We start from the raw sequence: 13,099 nt of genomic DNA on the forward strand, positions 1-13,099 counted from the left end.
GTGCTATAGGCTATGAAACAGGAAGAAACAATCAATTAAGAGATTATAATATACATCAAATAGATAATTCTTAGTTAACTGGTAATGATAAGAAGGATTTTCTGTTTGGAGGCCAAATTACTTTTGATATGATTATATATGATATTACTTTTGATATGATTATAAGACAAAAATCTATTGCATATTTCCAAATAAAAAAGCTTCAAACACAACTTCATAATTCTTGCATCTATGCTTCTAATTAATTTTAAGCTGCTACAAAGACTCAATTTCTTTCCCAAATGTTCTACAGTTCTGGGGTTTAAAAAGTCTTCCTTCAAACATTTGAAGTCCTCCAAACTATCTGTAGTACTAACATGTTCCATCTAAGCTTTGGTGGCATTTGCATCTGCCTCATTTCTGCCCCTTGCATCATTCCAGGCACCAGCATATTCCAGTTTCCCAGATTTTTGCCATATGGCAAGGAATCCCTTATCATATACTTGAGATTTACTTCACCTGATGGTGTGAACTGCAGATACCTGGAGAAATGAAACCTGTAATTTGCCTTTGTGTAGCTCTTTTGCTTTCTAACCTTATGTGCCCATCTCATGTAGCAACACAAAGACTAAGCCAAGAATTGGAGTACCCTTACTGATTTGTTTTGATAATAGAAGGGAAAGACAATGTTTTATTGCATTCTGGGCAAGATTTGTGACACAACTGTAAGACAGCTTGATGCCAATTCTTTCATGTGATGTAGAACTGGTTGGAAATTGACTGGCCGGACTATTCCTGACAATAAAGATTGGCAGACCTTCAACTGGAGCACTGCAGAGGTGTCTCAAGCTGTGTGATAGACAACCCAAACCATGCTGAGGATTTGTGGGAGATATTTTCCCTCACTTTTTTACACCTTTGATCACATGGAGACACATGAAAAGATGTGTGGGTTTATGGAACATGTCCCTTTTGCTCCCACCATGTACCCACACACTTCTCACCCCAACAAGGGCACGTTCCCCTATCCCAGAGCTGAACTGAGCACCCAGTCTTTGTGACATTGCCAGTGCCTGCTTCCCTGTTGCAACCTCAAAAATGCGCATAAGATCCTGCTCTGGCATGGCTGCAGGCTGGAGAGATGCAAGCCAAACATATTTGTGGTACCAGCAGAAACCTCTGCAGTACAATCAGGGGGTAGGAGTTAGGTCCCTTACAATAAGGAATCTGGAAAGGTTCCGAAGGCTATTTATGAATTTATGTTGTCTCTGTAGGGACACTATGTTGATGAAGAGTTGCATCACCAGAGATGCACTGCTAAGATTAGAAAATAACTTTTAAAAAGCTAGTGATACATTTTATTGCTACCTTATTTCACTAACTATCTTTTATCTGGCTGTCTTCTCTCCCAGTTCCTGCCTGCTTGCCTATCCAGTCTTTGTACTCATGCTGGATGGTGTAGGAGCCCTCCACAATTAGCTCCAAACACCAGACACTATGTTTGGACAGAAAGCATCAGAACATACAATACATGAGTGTGGAAACTGGATTAGATTCTGGACCCATACAAAGTTCTGAGAAATCAGGCTAGTGGGCTGTGCCCAGAGATGGAAATAAAGCACAATGTGATTTTAACAAAGTCTCCTGCTATCAGCTTGGGGTAAGGTCATGCAGTGCCTTGGTTTCCCATTTAAGATGACAAGCTTTATTTTGCAGAGTGCAGAGATCTTGCAAGGCTCATCTGATACACCTCCATGCTGCACCTCTGAGCCAAGCATAGGCAGCTTCAAGAGCTCTGCTTCCCCTGCTGATCAGTAGCTGAATTACAAGGCTTTTAAGAATTACAAGAGTGGCCAGCCTTATTTAAGAAACAAACCACCAAACGTTTCAAGACCTGGAGAGTATATAGCCACCATGAGTGGGGGAAAAATGAAAAAGCTTTCTTGGAAATCTTGGAAAAAAGCAGCACTTAAAAACATTTTGTAACAGGGAACACTAACAATGAATCTGCACAGCTATTTTGGGTTCTCCTTCTGTGCTTTGAGAAGTTCTGTCTCAAGGAAAGGAGAGAAGGAAGGGAAAGATGGAAAGAGGAGCATCTGCAGGTTCTTTCTGGGTGCACACACAAGCATGGTGTGAATTACTGTACTTGTGTACAATTGTACAATGACATGGGTAATGACAGAAGCATCATTGCAAAGTATTCCTATTCCTCTCTGGGGCAATCTGCATTTTTCAGAGCTAAGTAGCCCTGTCACACACGACTGAAGCTTACAGACAAAAGCCACTTTTACTCTGGATATGCATTTACAAGATAAAAAGACATGCCCAAGAGTAGACTGCAGTATCAGCTGAAGAATCCAAACCAAACTCTACACAGTAGAGTAACAGCTGGAGAGTTGCCTTGCTCTGCTAGGTTTGTTTCCAGCTCTTGCTCAGACAGAGTGCCTATGCTCTCAGGATCATTAAGGCCAGAAAGTTTGAAATTTTCTGGCTACCTGTTAACAAACGCCTCTCTTTGTCATCACTATGGAGGTACAGAACTGGTTAAAAAACCAAACCAAACCAAACCACAAACTCCAGAGTGTAACTTCAGAGCTTCAAGATTTCCATGGCTGGCATGGATGACCAGATGTTAAATAAATAGGCTGAGGAAATGTTTATTCCCTGCAGCTTTGCAGAGGCACTCACCCTGGCCTCCTCCTGTTCAGATGACAAGCCAAAATCTATGCTTACACTTGCATATCCAGCATTTGCCAAAGGCTTGACCTGAAGGGCAGAGCTGATATTCCTGCAGGTTGCTGTAGATCAGTCGGTTCACTAAAACACACAAAACATTATGCTTTATTTCAAGACTGCACACACAAAAGAAAACCAGTCTTTGAGTTTTTCTGGATCAAAAGACCTATTCCTTTCTCTATTTTCTAAAGGACTTTAAGCAAGTCACTAACTATACAAATAAATCATTGAAAGGTTAAATTGGGTCACATTTTAGAGAGACTGATCTCTGTGGTGACATAAATACAGATTGCAGAGGTGTTCAATAATATACAACGTAAGTACAGCAACTCTCTAAAATTAAACCTACCTGAAAAACATATTACTTGTTAACATGGAAAGATATACAGAGTTCTCAGCTTAAATGAGTACTGCTAATTGTAGTGGTGTTCACAGGGGTCCCTGGATGAGGGAAGAGATGAGAATCTTGACTCCATGTTTCAGAAGGCTGATTTATTATTTTATTATATATATTATATTAAAAGAAAATTATATACTAAAACTATACTAAAAGAATAGAAGAAAGGATTTCATCAGAAGGCTAGCAAGAAATGGAATGGAATGATAATAAAATCTTGTGACTGCTCACAGCCTTGACACAGGTGGGTATCATTGGTCATCAAGTAAAAACAATTTCACATGCTGGGTAAACAATTCTCCAAATCACATTCCAAAGCAGCAAAACATGGAGAAGCTGAAGCTTCTCAGCTTCTCAGGAGAAAAGATCCTGGCAAAAGGATTTTTCATAAAATATGTCTGTGACACTGCTAATGTCAGTGGAGTCTAGTTTCAGAGCTGATTACTGCAAAAACCGTTGTTGATGCCCACAAGATGATAATGCGTAAGAAAATAGTCTATGGATGATCTTTTATAAATAAATCAGGTGAGACACGAGGAGTTCTGTTCCCTTTTTTATCTACTCAGTGCAAAAGCAGTAACAAAACCTGTCCCAGTGATGGGATTATAAAATCTGTTATCATCACTGAACTTCATCAAAGTATTGAATCACCTTTACATGCTGGCGGCAGGCCCTGCACATCCACATGTGTTTTCCGAAGAGTTGCATGAGTGATCCTGGTTAAATCACTTCAAATTGGAACACAAATGTAAAACCAGGACAAGAAGGGGCCGTATTGTGAGTAAAAATAATGTACACAGCATGACAACAAATATATAGAAGTTCTTCACTATCATCAGCTTAATCACTTGCTCTTGTCTCGCTTCAGCTCTCCATCATTAGTATCTCATTTCTGAAAGAGGATAATTGCTTTGGATCTCTTCAATTACCACTAAAGCACTGCAGAGCACTTGTAGAAATCAAATGAATTTGAAGACTAGGATCATTGAGCTTGGGCTCCCACTAGTGCAGCTTGTGTACTTTCTCCTATCTCCTCCCATCATGAGTTTATAGTTTCTGATTGAAAAAACAACTCCAAGGCTAGTTTGTAAATACTCACCAGCTGGTCCAAACCAGCCCTGTTGTTAAGCCATAGTCCCTGCAGCAAGAGCAAAGCACAGCTCCCTGAAAGTCTGAGTGAAGAAAACAGTGTTTTCTCCCAACTTCAGCAAGGACTGCATGACCACATGATACCCCAATGCAAAGACACTTGCTTAAGCATCCCAGGAGAGCTCAGATGTTCATGCTGTAAACCAGAAGCTCTCTCCTGGGCAGCTAGATCTTGAGCAGCAGCTGCTGACAGCACAGGGCTAGGCAGTGCCTCGCAGCAGTTTCAACTGAGCTGATTTTTTGGTTTGTGTTGCCCTGAAAATTGAATAAAAAATATTGCCAAGTGATGCAGGAGATGGCAGCTGGTTTGTTATTTATTGCAGATGATTATTCAACAGGGCCCTGAGCAACCTGACCTAGTGTAAGGCATCCCTGTCCGTGGTAGTAGAGGACTGGAACTAGGTGATCTTTAAGATCTCTTTCAACACAAGACATTCTATGATTCTATTCTTATTTCACCTCCCCCATCAGCTGCTACCCCTGACCATACTACAAAACAGGCAGGTGCTGTGCTCTCCTTAAAAATCAGGGTTTTTCTTACCTGCCCATTGCCTTTGTTGCCCTATCACTAAGCATGAAAACATACACTTAGGAATTCAGACAACTGAAGAGTCTATTCATTCTTCACCACCTACTCTGTTCTTGGAAAATATACTGGTCTTACAGCATTGTGTGAGGTAATCAGCTATTGCTTCTATTAGCAGAACAGGGCAGAGAGAAAAACTGTAGCAATGCTACTTATTTAACTGGAAACAATTTCAGAAAGCAGAAAGTCAATTCTTTCCCTTCTAGCTCAAGCAAAATTCTCATCAACTTCTAAGGGGTTCTCTCTGAAACGAAAAAAATTTGTAAGTTAGAAGTGACCCCTCTCTCATCCTGATGATGGTGGAAGGCAGATGGTCTTGCACAGCTGGCATGATTTTTGCAGGAGATGTCAGCTGTGACTTCGCAAGGTCTGAGTTTGCCCTGGGTGACTAAAGGCACTGTCCTGCTCTGCGGGTCATGCCTCAGGAGGTGACAGTCTGACCGTGGGGCTCAGGAGAAGAAAGAGGTGGCACTTTCCTTCAAGAAAGAAGCGTGACATGTAAAGCCAGAGGCCTGTGAACTGTGACCAAGAGTCAGAGACATCAAAGAATCTTCCCTGGAAAAGCCTGCCTGCACATTAACAGGAATTGTCAGCTCCAGCTCTTGACAGGCATCATCCTCTCCTATGCCTTGTATTTCTCAGTAGCTGGTGCCTTGAATGGCCTCAAGAAACTCTCATATGTGAAACTGGCCCTGTGTGGAACAGCGTGGGAAGCCTGGACTAGAAAGGCTCTGCTGAATTATTAAGGTTGCCCAGAGTGAACCAAGGTAACCTTCATGTGGATTCCTGTCAGCCTCTTTCAGTTTTATTATAAAGCAGCAACCCCCTACCTCGCCTACTCCTCTCTCTCCTGCTAAAAGAAACTTCACAAGACTGCTGAAGTAAGAAAGTCTGCCCAAAAGATTAACTAAATACACACAGGCCTATTTTAGATAGAAGCATCAAGCTAAATAGAGCAGCCTTGAGCTGCTGGAGGGAGCACAGTGCTTCATCCAACCCCTCTTGCCAAAGTGCAATGCTTTAGCGAACATACAGGGAAATACAGGCACTGAGTCTCATCTTTAAGCAGTAAATAAAAAAACTTTGGGGCTAAAAAAAGAATAAATGCTTCCTAGCTTGTCACATAATTTGGTTTTGCCAAGCTCACTTCAGAAAAGAGCCGTGCACCAAGTGTGTTCCCTGCCCATGCACTGTATCCACAGCCCGGGCAGCTACCAGTGATGGGCACAGTGCATCAGAAGTGTGTGTGGTAACTCAGGGACAGAAACACATGGTGCCATCACCTCTGGCACCATGGGGTCATTCTTTAACCCAAATTTCCATTTTATTGTTCACTGCTGTACAGCAGTGGCTACAAAAAACTGCGCTGTGCTGGTAAGTTCAGTGAGAAAACTCCTGATTTTCCTTCTCCAAGAAGGATTTGTATTTTCTAGCATCATCCTCTGGAGTTTATCAGCTTGCTCTGCAGCATCAGGAAAAAGTATTTCTGCAGCCAAGAATGTCTTTGATATGTTCCTGGGCTGCAATGCACTACAGGGCTCTTCAGCCCTACTCTAAACCCAGCAAAGCACAGTTAAAAGTGGGGGAGAAAGATGATGGCATGACAGATATGCTCATTATGTTTTACAAAAGAAAACAACCAGATAGGGCCAGAACACCCTATATTAAAAATAATGCACTTCATCTAAAAAAGGAGTGTTACTATATCTTAAATAACAGATTTTAAGGGTCTGAATCATCTTGGAGCTGACTGTTCTGCTGCTATTGGTTTTGCTTTTCTAATAGCTCTATGTAAATATCCTTGTGTTTGCTTATAAACTTAATTTAGTGCTGGTGAAAGCATACCAGTCCTTCTAAATTAAAAATATTTCGCATTGGCTACATAAAATATATGATGTAAGCATTTCTGGCTGTTTTTTCCAGCAGGCTTGGAAGTTCTGAGTTGCAGAGGAGTGGGACTTTCTCTATTCCCTTGGATGGGAATCAGTAAACTCTTTATTTGACTCCAAGTAATCTGAGTGGCTTTAGCTGTGGCTTTTATGAACAACTGGTCAATTAGTATCTTTTCTTAAATGGCTTTGTGGTTTTAAAGGGCCAGAATCAGCAAGTTAAAATACTATTTCCTTCTTGTCAACTAAATGTAACATTAAATTAAAACATAGGGCTCAAGGTAGCACACTTTTTAAACTCAAGGGAGCTCAGCAAAAAACCATTTCAAACCATGAAGACCTGGCTGAAGATACTGTTTGCCATCTTTCAAAAGGAGTTGGTAGGTGTATGTTTGCTCCTGTGAATGAGAAGAAACAAGGAAGCAAATTTTTTTTTTCCCCAGCTGAAGGAGTGCTTGCTCTGGATCATGCTGAGAGTGGGAAATAAATCAGCCAAAACCCATAAAGCTTGGCAGAATCCAAAATTTCCTTCTTCCAAAAAAATGCACACCCCTCTCTGTTACTTTGTCCAGCTTTTCACATGGCTCTTCAGTCCTACCTTTGTCCTACCTTCCTCCTTCTTTTAGCACGGATTCTGATTTATTTTTCAGACACACAGGAATATAATGCTGTTTGTCTTCTTCAGGCTGGAGCATGATACAACACAGCAGCTCTCTGTCTTGTTCATATCCCAGTCTGACAGTTCAGAGCAAAATTTAATGTGCTTTTAAAAATCACTGTAGTTACTCTCTCAAAGTGATAGGAAGGGCATACTCCCAGTTTCAGGAAACCTAGAAAAAGGGTCTTTCCTACTCCATCCAATTCACTTTCCCCCCCCTCCCCCCATGCCAGTCCCCCACAGACCATCCTGGGAAGCAGACAATCTTTTCTTCCTCTTCCTGTCACTCTGATGGCAATTCAGCCCTTTGCAGTGGAGGGCTGCCACCAGGACAAAAGATTATTCCCCCCAAAGGCCCCACCACAGACTGACTCTTCCTCCTACTTTTCCAAGGAAGTGTCATTAGTTTTTCTCACTTTTATTAGTTTTGCTCACTTTTTAAAATTACAAGCACATGCCCTGGGCCACCTTTCCTGTGGCCAGTGTAATCTGCTAAGGGCAGCAGAGCCAAACTGAACCCTTGCTTTAGCATATGATCTGCCCAGACATAGTAGAATTATTCCTCATTAAACAGACAAGAGATGAATGTCTGGAACCTGATAGCCATTAATACAGACATCGTTAGTTCTGCTTAATCACTTCATTTTCCTTGAGAACTGCATAATAAATATATATGAGTCTACGGTACTGGACTGGTAAGTGATCTGCTACAGTTGCTAATCAAATCTCTGTTACTTGTTGGCATTTAAAAAAAGATCCTTGACATTTTCAAATCTCTAGATGAGGTAGGAGAATACCACGACAAATCACAAAGGATGGGAAAAGTGAAGCATTATCCAGAATGGAGAGAGAGAGCACGGCTTCCCCACTGCTTAAACAGAAAGGAAACCATTTTATCCCATAAATAAAAGGCCAATCTAGAAATTGAAAGATTTCCATTTGGTCTTACCAAGTCTGTTTGAAAACTTATGATCCAGGGCTTTGTACACCTCTGAGGATGCAAATCAGCCAAAACCACAGAGGCCTGAAGTGAGAAGAACAGCACTGGAGTGAGCAAGAGGGAGGGATCCATGTGGCAGAGTGACACAAAATTCTCTTACAACAGCTCTGAAAATGCCCTGGGTGGTTTGTCTGACATTTCGAGTTAGATGTTTCACCTACCAACAGACTGACAGATCAATTTGCAGCAACTTTATCAGCTATTAATTGTGTCTGGGCCAGGACAGCTCTTTGTAGTGCCCACCTGGGAATTCTGGACTTATTTGCTTAGTTAGTAAAGAGGCAGGAAAGGGATTTTTAGCCTAAAAATATTGCAAAAGAATTAAATATCCTAGAGTATTTACTGCAAAACTTGAGATTCTGGGGAATTTCCAGACCAACTAAAAATTGATCCTACACCCCTATAGACTGAGCAGGACCCTCTGAGATGAGAGCACCACAATACAACACACCAGCCACTGTGCAATAAGAGACAAATTCACTTCTTTTTCTCTTTTTTCTTTTGTCTTTGTAATGAGAATAATACTGTTTTTTCTTGTTGGAAAGTGCAATGTAAATGGCATAAATAAAGTAGTTAACATGAAAACAATTAAAGCAAAAATCCTTGTTGCAGAGTAGCTGTGAGAGTTAAGGGGCATTATGGTTCAGTCCTCTGGTGTAGAATTTGCAATGCTGCAAATCCCATAAGAACACTTGCTCACACATCCCATGGCACCACCCCCTCATCCCCCCTAAAAAACCCAAGAAGAAAGCTGTACCCTTTCTGGGGGAGGAGGGATGATGTGGAGCACGCAGTGGCTGGTTTGTTCTAATTAGTGCTAACACCAACAAGGAGCACGAGTTTCGCATCCCATCCCACCTCTGGTTACTGGAGTGCATAACCTCCTAACCTCCACCCCAGAAAGTGATATCATTGCATGAATTAATCACCTGAGCAATTAATGGCAGAAAAGCGACCTCAGGTTTCCAGCACAGTGTCTGGCACCAGTGAATTGGCGATGACGTCAGCTTCCCTGGGAATTTGCTGGCGTTTTGCCCGTTGCTGAGCTCCCCGTTGACTCTGAGGGCAGAAGCAAACAATGCAGGCACGCAGCCGGCAGTAACTGCTGCCAGCACCACCGGCCTGCTGCTGCTGCTGCTGCTGCAGCCTCACGGGGATGCTTCTCCTGCCAAATCCCTGCGGGCATCTCCCAGGGAAGGTACACTTCCCAAAACCAGCTAGAGCAGAGGACTTCCTCTGATGTGCAGAGAGAGGGGCTCTCCCGGAGCAATGCCCACTTTTTGGTAGGGTGAACAGCCTGCTGTGCACCTGGGAGCTGTGCAGCCTTTTGTAGTGTGTGAGTAAGCAAGTTATTCGACTATTCCTCTGTTTTGGGGCAAAGGGAAAGAATTTTATTATACTGGGGAGTTTATTCTCAGATGGGCAGGGTTGTTTTTTTAATCTCTTCACTGATTCTGTTACTGCGAGTGCTTTGAAAGCTGGAGTCAAACACAACTATGACCATATGCCCTGTGTTACATCCTTTTTTTAGTCAGCTATTCCAGGTGAGGTGAGGAGAGCCTGCCTCTATCCTACAGGAATCTGCAATGTTTCCTTGTTTTCATCACCCAATACAAATACCCTCTGCAAGGTGGAACCTTTTCAGACTTTTACCAAGTGAGTGTCCCTTTGGCCCCGCTTGGGGTGCATGCACAAGCTGTGAGACAGAGGGGGGCAGACTCAGCCCACCACTCAGAGGAGCACAACCCAGGGACTCCAGGAGATGTCATGGGCAGAGTGTAGACATGAATAGGGACGTGCTCTCTGATGGGGATATCAGTCATTTTCTAAATCTTCAGGCCATGCGAGAAAACCACAGAAAAGAAAGAAGCCTGGGTAGAGGAAAGCTGACCCCTGATGTAAGAAATCTGGTGTCAGGAAGGAAGGAGAACCTATTTGGGCAAAAGGGTTTGGCCAGTCCAAGATAAACCATTTTGTAGCTTCTCCCTATGGGGTTTTCTGCCTTCTCTTTTTGGAGGCAGCCTCTGGCTGCTGCTTTCTGAGCAAGCAGAAAGAGCGTATCTCCCTCCACACTCATCATAAGAATGAATTTCCAACAGAGATGAGATATCCACAGGTGAGCAACGTCTTAGTCTCAGCAACACTTTCCTCTGGATTCCAGCTTGAAAAGAATGAGGTGGTGAACCCCTGTGAGGAGCAGCTAAAAATTTTAGTACCTTACAATGACCTGTGACCCCTGCTCCATTTAGTGACCGGAATAAGCTTACCCCAAACTCAGGACAGCCTTGTCTTACACGCTTGCAAAGATGTAAGCAGAAGAAGGGTGATTATAACATCACTGCAAAGGACACTCACTGTCTGCACGGCTTAATGCCACTTGCCACGTTTGTAATCCATCTTCCCCCACCTGCCCTGTCTGTTCAGCAGACACTTGTTATCAGAGCAAAGGCAGCAAAACAAAAGGGAGGGCAGAGGCTAATTTGCTTGATGTAGTCCTGTTCTTCCAGATGATGTCAATTTATGGACTCTACCCTGATCCTCAGAGATGTTCACATTTGCATCATTAAAAGGGAAATAACGAATATGTGGAAGCAACTCAATAAGCTACCACTTTAGCAGCAGGCACAGCAGGCAGGATGGTTTGAGCATCAGTTTCCCTAACCAGGCACGTTACCTGTCCTGATTCCCAGCCCATCTCCCCCTTGCTTTCCAGGTGTAGCCAGCTCAGCAGATAGGATTAATCCACTTCCATACTCACTTGCATTCTCCATGTTAGAGAATCTGATTACACAGATTGCCTGCAATTTATCTCTACCTGCGACATCTAATGCTCCAGTCTGATCTCCTCTTTCTCATTTTAACGTCTCACTGCAGATCCAGTACATACACAGACAGATGCACATACACTTGCTCTGTTTTGTTTGCCAAGAGCTCATTAAGAGCCTCGGCATTTTCATTTTCAATCAAACCAGAAAGCACTACTGTTTTCCCCACTCTGCCCATGAGGTAATTCCTCCCTTTGGACTCCCCTCATTACATTTATACTGCACAGGCTCCATGCACTGCTGCTGGATCCACACAAACCACAGGAATCTCTGCACAGACACGCTCCGTGAACATGCAGCGTTATAGAGCCCTGCAGCACGTATAAAGACAAAGGCACAGGCTACATGCACTGAGCAAGTGCCACCACATGCATTCCTGATCCCTCCAAACCCTGCAGGAAAACATTGCCTGCAGAGTGCTTTCCTATGAACAAAACCAGCCTTTCAGCACAGGGTCAGTATATGATTCAGGCAAATCCCTTTCCCACCCTCTCCCTTACCTTTCCTTTCCTTATTCTGCTAATCCAGGGGCCCTGGACCGATTGCTTTTCCCTCCTGCACACAAACTGCCAGTCCGTCCTGCTTCACATTCACAGCACACCAGCAGGATTCACCGTCATCCCATTCTGCCGGATCCTTATCACCCTATTGGCCAATGCCAGACAGTAAATTCAATTAGGCTCCTCCTTATAACTATATTATCACAGGAACAGGAATGAATAATTTAGTAAAACAACAAGGGTGTGCAGGCTCTGGTGTCACAGACTTCACCCCCACTGTCAGGCTTTTATCAGAGAGGTGGGTAAAAAAAACCAGAATCTGTCTGTCACTCCTGAAAAGGAGACCTTAGATTACCCACTTGTATTCCCCATTCCGTCCGTCTTGTCCTCCTCCCCCTAAGCCATGGCATTCCCATTTTATTGGTGCACCTCCTTCCTCAGCCCATAATACAGTATTTCCCTTGTGAATGGTCACTACCATCTCAGTGGATGCAGAGATTTCTGTCCAGGCAAAGCGATACCGCAGAGCATCAAACGCTTTGCCTCTTAGCTGAATGCAATACGTGAGAAAAGAATGAAACTGCTCTGGAGAAGGGAGTGACCAGACAAGCAGATCACAGGGAAAAGGGAGAGTCTGCCTTGTATCACTGTATCCTCTGTAAAGCAACTGTGCTGTCATCCCATCGGTTCAGCCACCCAGAGGATGCAAGTACATGGTTCCTGAGAGAGAAAGGTTCACAGATGCACTGCCCAGGGGCTGTGATTTCACATGCCTGCTGTGGGAGTTTGGATCCCCTCATAAAAAACCCACTCTAAAATGGCAGTTTTCCCCCAAACCAAATGACTAAAGCGTTCTGTTTTGGCACTTTTTTTTTCCTGACCAGAAATTTCTAGAGACAACTACCTATACTTGCATTCCTAAGAAGTAGTTGGTCCCAAAATGAATACTGCTGTTTTCCCTCAGGTGATGCTTTGTTTGAAGAGTTACAGACCATTGCAGATTCCCTCAACGGGGTCACCACTACCTAAATCAAGCCTCAGACCACTTTGATTGTCTAAAGAGTTTTATTGCTATGGGAGGAGTAGTGGAAGTGGAGGAGCTCAGCAGGGCAACCCTTTGGTATTCTCAGAACAGACCAAGCAGCCAACAGGGATTTTTAATGACCATTCACAGCAATATTGAAAGCTACTGCTAATACATGCTGATGTGCACAGTATTAACAAAGAGAGTGTCATTCCACCATTACTGAAAAATTAACAGGCAGAATGAAGCTGCCGTTCTTCTTCCCTTAGAGTCTGAGAACACCCTTTCCACTCTGCTTTCCATGTGCTAATATTTACTCTGTAGAGTCTATATATCCACTACCACAACGATGA

General features: G+C 43.1%; 1 protein-coding gene across 4 annotated transcripts in view; it reads right to left on the reverse strand.

Moving 5' to 3' along the window:
* The window catches only part of SYN3 (synapsin III), a 189,562-nt gene extending 177,718 nt beyond the window's left edge, over positions 1-11,844 (reverse strand). The window contains exons 1-2 of one of the 4 annotated variants that reach the window (XM_031057698.1): positions 11,723-11,837; positions 2,716-2,799 (exon numbers count right to left, since the gene is read on the reverse strand). The gene's annotated coding sequence lies outside the window, so the exon portion shown is untranslated. Of the gene's footprint in view, positions 1-2,670; positions 2,800-8,346; positions 8,422-11,722 lie in introns of all 4 variants that reach the window. The other 3 variants (XM_031057697.1, XM_031057699.1, XM_005421799.2) reach the window with 3 other exon arrangements.
* Between the last annotated feature and the right edge of the window lie 1,255 nt (positions 11,845-13,099).

This window comes from Geospiza fortis, unplaced genomic scaffold, assembly GCF_000277835.1.
Source record: "Geospiza fortis unplaced genomic scaffold, GeoFor_1.0 scaffold173, whole genome shotgun sequence".
Classification (NCBI taxonomy): domain Eukaryota; kingdom Metazoa; phylum Chordata; class Aves; order Passeriformes; family Thraupidae; genus Geospiza; species Geospiza fortis.